Below are 8,568 nucleotides of genomic sequence, written 5' to 3'. Positions count from 1 at the left end.
CAGCCTTCTGGGGTCTGGCTAAGTGGCCCTTCATGACAGACTTCTGATGCCCCATTGGGACCCACAGTGCCTCTGGCCTCAGATGTTTCTTGTCACCACCACCACCGGGAGGCTTCTACCCTTGTGGGTTGAGAGCCTTCCGGCTCTGAGGAGAAGCTTTGTGATGTGCTACGGCCACAGCGCCCCCTGGAGGGTGCCCCGGCACTTGCATCCAGTTTGGGAGCAAATTCCAGAGCTTTTTTGGAGGTCAAAATGACTCTCAGCCCGTGCCACTTACTAGCTCTGTGACCTTGGGCAAATTGCCCGACCTCTCAGCCATCCGACCTAGGCAACGGGCCTCACAAGACAATTTGCTCTGCTGTTATGACGCTGTGAAATAAAACTCGTAAATTCCCTGGCATGTGTAGAAGCTGAATGAAAGCGTTTATTATTTTATAGGTGTCATCGGTGTCATTTTGCCTCCAGGTTACCGATCTTCCTGTTTCTGTACATCCAGTGTTATGAGCCGAATTGTATCCTCCCACGCCCCCGCCAAAGAAAAATTCATGTGTTGACGTTTGAGCCCCAATAGCTCAGAGTGTGACTGTATTTGGAGATGGAGTCTTTGCGGAGATAAAGTTAAGGGGTGCCTGGGTGGCTCAGTCGGTTGAGTGTCCGGCTCCTGATTTGGGCCCAGGTCATGGTCCCAGGGTCGTGGGATGAGGCCCCGCCTCGGGCTCTGCGCTGAGTGTGCAGCCTGCTTAAGGTTCTCTCTCTCCCTCCCTCTGCCCCTCTCCCCTGCTTCCACTCTGTAAAGAGGTGAAGCTAAAATGAGGTTCTTAGGGCAGGCTCTAATCCACTATGGCTGGGGTCCTTAGAAGAGGAGGACGTTAGAGCAGAGGCACGGAAGGAAAAACACCTGAAGACACAGAGGAAAGATAGCCATCTACTACTGGTCTCCAAAGAAACTAACCCCACCCACACCTTGATCTCAGACTTCCAGCCTCCAGAAGTGTGAGACGATAGATTTCTATTGTGCAAGTGACCCAGTCCATGGTACTTTGACATGTCATCGCTAGCGGTCTAAAACCCCAGTCTGAGCCAACAACCATAAGCCCCAAACCTCAGGCCATGAGGTTCTTTGAATGACAAAGGCTTGGGGGAAAGAGCTAAGTCTCAGAAGCATGCTTAAGCAAGCAGAAGTTGTGATTCACACAGGAAGATGGTTGGATAAGCTCCTTGGTGAGAAAGCAAAATGAAAGCCATTTGCTCCATTGGTGGATACCTCAGAAAGACCCCTAGCTTCGGGTCAGAGGTCAGAGAGCAAACCCCACTTCCACAAGCGTTCAGCTGCAGGAACTTTGATAATCATTTATTTTACAGGCTTTGATTTTACCACAGTCAATTCACCTGTCGTGCACACCAGAACATCCTTAAGAGTTAGTAATCCTTGAGTGTTTAGGGCATAGCCCAGTGACCAGTTGATACGAGACAAGATGTAACGTGCAGCACTCCAAGATTCTATTTTGAGTTATTCTCAAATCTTCATCTCACATCAGGTGAAAGGGAAATCCACCTTTTAATGAATATTGTTATTAATACAGAAGAGACGAGATGTAGTGGAATCATGGCAAAGGGAGCATTTGTCTCTGCATCTTCTACGTACGTGCCTTACACAGGAGGAGACAATAAATAATGTTTTAACAAAGAGCCAGATCTCATTCTATGCGTTGTATACACTTTGTGTAGAATAAATGTTAAACTGGAAGATGTACATAATTCTTGAGCCATATATATTCAGGGGAAAAATATCTCTGGATGGGGCGCCTGGGTGGTTCAGCTGAATGACCAGCTCTTGATTTCAACTCAGGTTATGATCCCAGAGTCACTAGATCTAGTCCTGCCCTGAGCATGGAGCCTGCTTGGGATTCTCTCTCTCCCTCTTGATCTCTCTGCCCCTCTCCCCTGCTCATGTCAACTCTCTCTCTAAAATTAAAAAAGAATTCTGGAGACACAACGATGTTTTTTGAGGATTAATAGTTGACCTCACGAAGCACAGCACAAAAACCATACCCTGAAGTCCTTCACCCATGGCAAGAGATGCTAAAACGTCTCAAATTTTGTTCCTACCCTTCTTTGCTTTAATATATACCCTCTCCTCGAACTTAGGAAATATGTGGGAGTTATTCTGTTTTTCCTAAGACAACTCTCTGACATTTTGTGTGTGGCCCTTTTATGTGTTGCTAAGAATAAGACCATCTCCTATCAAAATAATTTGCTACCTACCTTGTGAGTTTTGAGAGTTAATTAATGTGTTTTCAGTGCTATAGGTTTCTGAGAGGAAATTCCCAGAAAAATTTTGGGTCGTTATCATGTTTTGATTCAATAAAAATTGTCAGAAACAAAAAAAAAGTGTCTTTGGAGGGCAAGTTTATACCTCTGGGACTTCGTCACAAAAGCAGAGTGACCCCTATCTCACATTTCCCCAGGTATGTTGAAGAATCTCATAGAACAGTCTCATACAGTGGAAAGGTCTTGAGTTTGGCACTCAGGGAGCTCTGAATCCACATCCCAGGGTGGTGACATGCTATTTTGGGCATCTAAAGTGACTCTCAGCCTCAGTTTCCATCCCCGTTCTTAATTGGTAAGATGGAAATAGCAATAAAACCAACCTTGCATGACCATGGTAAAAATATAATCATGGCTGACAGGTACTGAGTGCTCGGCATGGCAGTGGAGTGTGTAACTCCCTCCCCATTTCAGAACAGATCTGTTTAGCAAAAGCCTAGGAATGTCAGCTACTAATTATTAGTCTCTCCTCTAGATACAAAGTGGTGAGTATCCGATCGAATCTCCAAATGTATACGAAGCACTCGCTGAACACCATATACAGCATGGCTGTGCCCTGAAGCTTCTAGATTAGCCCAAAAGGAAGCTGAGCCATGGGTAGGGCCTTCAGAGGTGTGTTGGCAGTTTTAGGCAATGAGGTCCAAGCAGCAAATAAAAATAGACCCCCCACCCCCACCCCCGCCCAACACAAATACATTAAACCTACCCTTGCAAAGCTTACAGTTCAGTGAGGAAGACGGACATACACAGGAGAAGTGAACATGACCAACTCTTGATTTCAACTCAGGTTATAGCAGGTCGAGCGGTGATCAGTGCCGAGGGGATAACGACAGGAAAGCGAACTGTGCCGGGTGTGGGTTACAGGTTGCAATTCCAGCTGGAGCAGCCAGAGGTACCTCATGGGGAAGATGGCATTAATCTAAGCATGTGAAGGAAGTGAGGTCTTTACTCAGATGTCACCTGCTCAGTGATAAGTTGTGACAGCAGTGAGCACCACAAGACACGGCCAACAGCCTGAAGCCATAATAGAGAGCCGGACACAGGACTGTGAGCCCCCCTTCACAAGGTCCACGTTACATTTACCCACTGTCACCTGGAGAATCGGTCAATGCCCTTTGAGAACCTATTTGCTGTGCTTATCCAGTGGCACAGGTGCCCCAAAGTACCTGAAACATTTTAAAAGCAGACAATTGTGGGGTACCTGGGTGGCTCAGTCGGTTAAGTGTCCGACTTCGGCTCAGGTCATCATCTCACGGTCCGTGAGTTCAAGCCCCACGTCAGGCTCTGTGCTGATGGCTCGGAGCCCGGAGCCTGCTTCGGATTCTGTGTCTCCCTCGCTCTCTGCCCCTCCCCCGCTCATGCTCTGTCTCTCTCTGCCTTTCAAAGCTAAATAAAGCCAATAAACAATTTTAAAAATCAAAGAAGAAGAAGGCGATCAGGGTGAGGATGTTGAAAACATCAGGTTAATCAGCCCATTGCATGGTTGCAGTCTTAGGTTTTTCAAACACAACTGTGTATAACTTGCTGAGATCGGGAGCCTGGAGGGTTTTGGCGGTGGGGGCAGCACAGTCCATCCGTCCCGATGAAATGAGCCGCAGAAAGTAAGCGCTCAGAAGCAAAGCAACAGTTCTTTCCAGCTCTGCCCTGGAAAAATGTGTGTGGCTCAGACATCCCATCCCATGTTAGACTCGGCCCTGGAGGATAAAACACAAGACGTGAGAGAGCTCGGTTTCTCATTCCTTCGGCAGAGCCCAGGTCTGCAGTCTGGTTAGCTCGTCTCACCTAGGCCTGGAGGAGGGGTGAGAAAGAACGGGTTATAAGAAATTTCCCCTCAGGGTTGGGTGGCCTGTGCAAGCTGGGGTTTCTGTGCAGCACGATCGTGGTTTCTGCTAGCTCTGAAGATTGCCAGAATGCTTGCAGGGATTAAAAACAGGAAATCCAATGATCCACATAAATGATATTTTCCTAATGGTAATATTCCGCGCATTTAAAGGACACAAACCCTGGAATTGTGCAGGGAAACGGGACCCCTCCTGGTCTTCCTTTCATGTCAATAGCTCCACTATGTGAGTCCTATGTCATTTTTTTACACCCACTCAACCTGTGACTGTCAACTTAGGCAACGTGGGTGCTCAGAGTGTTGCCTTTACCGCTTGTCCCAAACTTGTGGGGTCATTCTTTGTGTGACCAGCCGCCCCCATTGGCTGCACAAGGGAGTCATTCCGAAAATTTGGAGTTACACGGCAAATTCGTCACAAGGTCACCAGTGTCACGTGCCCCCGCCTAAGAATTCTGCGTCTGTGTCTACGTGGGGGCAGTTAACCAGGAGGGCAGACATCATGCAGCAGTGGCTCTGGGGGCTGAGAAAAGTGGGAAAACCTGCAACCCAACGCAAAATATACACTTCTTTGATAGGAATAAAAACCGGAAGAAAATTTCTGAAGGCCAATTTGTACAAATGACCCAGAGCCTTTAAAAATATTCTTACTCTTGGGGCACCTGGGTGGCTCAGCCGGTTAAATTTCAGACTCTTGATTTCAGCTCAGGTCATGAGATCGAGCCCACACTGGGCGCCGCACAGAGCATGGAGCCAGCTTGGGTTTCTCCCTCACCCTCTCTCTCTGCCCCTCCTCCCCCCAAATAAATAAACATTTAAAAAATATATTCTTACTTTTTAAGTAAGATATATATATGTGTGTGTGTGTGTATATATATATATATGTGTGTGTGTGTATATATATATATGTGTGTGTGTATATATATATATACACACACACATATATAAAGGTATTCATTGCAGCATTGTTCATATTAGAGGGGAAAAAGTGAGGAAAAATAGAAATATTCAATTACAGAGACTAGTGAATAAATCTTGATATATTAATAAGATGGATGATTGCACAGCTATTGATGATAATTATGTTATAAATAACGTCATATGAAAAATATTAGCATACTAAATTGCACATAATAGTAAGATTTCAAATATCTGTCTTTGACAAAAAATTTGTATGTACATTTGAATATCTGTAGATGTACTGAAAAGATGACAGCAGATATTTCCAGGCGGTACTGTCAATGATATGCATCCTATTCTTGAATAGAAGTGTTCTTCTTCGCTCAATACGAAGCATCAAGTGATATCATACGATGTCATAATCAGCAGTCGGCACATTCCAGCTCAAGGGCCAAATCCGGTCCACCGTCTGTGTTTGTAAATAAAGTTTTATTGGGTCACGGTCAGTTATTTGTCTACATATCGGCTGTACCTGCTTTTGCATGATAATGGAAGCTAAGTGACAGTGACTGAGGCCACAGGGAACTCAAAGCCTAAAACATTTACTAAATGACCCTTAGAAGAAAAAGTTGGGGGGCGTCTGGGCGGCTCGGTCGGTGATGTAGCTGACTCTTGACTTTGCCTCAGGTCATGATCTCACAGTCCGTGAGTTCCAGCCCTGCATCGGGGTCTCTGCTGGCAGCGTGGAGCTTGCTTCGGATTCTCTCTCCCTCTCTCTCTGCCCCTCCCCCACTCACGCCGCGTCTGTCTCTCTCAAACAAATAAAGACAGAGAAAGTTTTCTGATTCCTCATAAAAATGCAAATCAATGATTCTTAACAGAGGGTATTTCACCCTCATAGGAGCCATTTGTCAATGCGTGAAAATATTTTGGGTCATCATGAGTGAGAATGTTGGTGGGGATACTGGCATCTAATGGGGTTGAGATCAGGAATGCTGCTAAACATCCTGCAATTCACAGGACAGCTCCCACCACAAAATCCGGCCAGCCCAGAATGTCAATAGTTGAGTCTGACAGAACCCGATGTGCAGATGGATAGTTAAACCAGTCTAACATCCCCCCGGCAGATTATCCGATGTGACCAACCCAAGCCTTCTGAGATCCCTTCATGAGGTGAACTTTTCAGTGAAACTCCACAAGTTGAAGCACCTTGCCAGAGTTCACACAGCTAGTGAGGGACGAGGTCAGCACGCAACCATTTTACTCCAAAAGACTGGAAAGACAAACATACTGATAGTTTCAGATGGTTTCAGGGGCCCTTCTAGATGACAGACTGCTCAACGAACCTTCAAGTACTTCCTTAGCTCTTGTGTTTGCCAGCTCATTCTTGTCCATGCACACCTCCCTTGAGTGCCCCTGTCAGAGACAAAATGGTGGCCCGAGCCCAAGGTGATCCCAATTCAGCATGGCAGTTCTTATGTTCTTAAAGTCTGCCCTGAGTTGAAATTGTTTCACTCTACATGCCTTGCCCTCATTTCAAAGGCTCCTAAGGCCCCCATTTTCAGGTTACAAAAACAGTCCTAAAAACCAACTTCTGCCAAATCGCAAGCAATTGACTAAATTATGCTTCCTAATCACCCATCTTTCTTTGCGTCTCAGCCGTCAAACCCCTTCTCGCGACGTGCTGTGGGGCCCCCGGCTTTCCAGCCTCTTCTCTGGTGTCGTTCTAATTGGCACTAATAGCTTCACTAAAATTCAGGCATCAAAAAGGTCCCGCCAATCAGTTTATCCTTTGACCCTGAGTGCTGGTTTCTCCGTCAAGTTCAGGCATTACTAATCCACCTAGTGGTTAGTCCCGACAGCTTCTTTTGTCTGCAGCTTTTCTTCTTCCACTAAGAGCTAAAATGACGGCCAGCTGCATTCATTAAAGTGTCCCTTCCCCTCGCTGACCCGTAAACCCCGCCATGTGGGGCAGCGTCTGTGACTCCTCATGGCCATTGCTGGTTGTCTTCCCTGGAGAGACCTGTAGAGTGAGGCCATTCCTGTGATTCCTCCCCCCTCCCCGCCCCCGCCACCCCCTGCTTTCTTCCTCACACCTGGAAGGTGAAAAGCCAGACTCCTTTGCTGAGCCTTCGATTTCATCATCTTTGTTTCTGTGCCAGGGTGAAAGATCAGACAGGTGATAAGAGTGAGGTCAAAGCCAGTGCTGTCAGAAAGTGGGAAACTGGGGGGCTTGGAGGGGATGTCCCTTAAGAGGATTTTTTGTGTGTGCTCTGCCTGCCCAAGCTAATCCTCCCTAAGCCACACCATAAACCAAATGTCCTCTTTCTTGGACAAAGAAATGCCCTGGACACCTGAAGGATATTTATTATGGCCCCACTATTCTCTTCCTTGGAGTAGTCAGCCTGCTCACGTGTCTGGGAGCATCCTTGACTTCATCCTCCAAACTCAGAGCAGATTCAGTTCTTTGCCAGGAGCATCCAGATCTTTCCACTGGTGTGCACTACCGCTATGATCCCTAATATCCTCTAGGAAAAATGATGCTTGGAAGAATGTATGAAAAGATTACTTTGTCCTCAGAATATTAGCTCTTGTAGTGACGTTTTGGGGTAAAGCGTGTTTTGACCTCTAACAAAGAGTTATTGGCATCCCATGGACTGGAAAGACAGGGATAGGAATCAGGGTCTCAGTTGGAGCCCAGGGGGCAGCGCCGCTCACTGATCTAACATAATCACAGAAGCAATATTTCCTTCTGCTGGTCCCTCAAGAAGGGAAAGTGTTTAGTCAGATGAAACAGGTAAGCGGCATGGAGAAAGGTGTTCGGAGAGAATCATCCCTGTATTACCCATGGTATAATTGAATTATACAGAAGCCGAAAAATGTAGCCAGCATGTGCTGGAATAAGATTTGAATCTTTGTAATGAGACCCCAGCTGGTCCCTCTCCCTACCTCCCAGCCTCAGAAGATGAGTCACATGACGGGGATAAAATAGGAAGAGAAACACTTGGGAATCTGCATCTATCTGGTAATTTCTCTGGTAATTTATCTGGTTAGACTCCTCCATTTTCACCATACTTTTCTGCTGCCCCTTTCAGCCCTACTAATCCTAGCAACAGTCTTCCCTGCATAAAAAGCTTTACTCTGAACTGGAGTTCAGCTGATCCCTGGCAGGCTGATATTTGTTACGGGCTTAATTGCCTTTCCTCAAAATAGCTCTGCTTTAACAGATGGGAGTGGAGACACAGACACGTGTTCAGACTGCGGTTAAGGATCAATCTAGTCAGAACTATTTAATTAATTAATTAATCTGATTAGATACCCAAACATATGGTGAGAATGAAGAAAATTCTAAGTGTGACTTCGAAAGACAAGAAACTTACAGTCCGATAGGCGGCATGAGGTATATACAGAAGATACATGTGCACACACACACACACGCATCCATACAGATAAAAGAGAACAACCTGGAGAAAAGAGAAGTGATAGAAGAGAGGCTGAGGCCA

This window comes from Prionailurus bengalensis, chromosome B1 (genome assembly GCF_016509475.1).
Source record: "Prionailurus bengalensis isolate Pbe53 chromosome B1, Fcat_Pben_1.1_paternal_pri, whole genome shotgun sequence".
NCBI classification, from domain to species: domain Eukaryota; kingdom Metazoa; phylum Chordata; class Mammalia; order Carnivora; family Felidae; genus Prionailurus; species Prionailurus bengalensis.
This window is presented reverse-complemented; position numbering follows the sequence as displayed.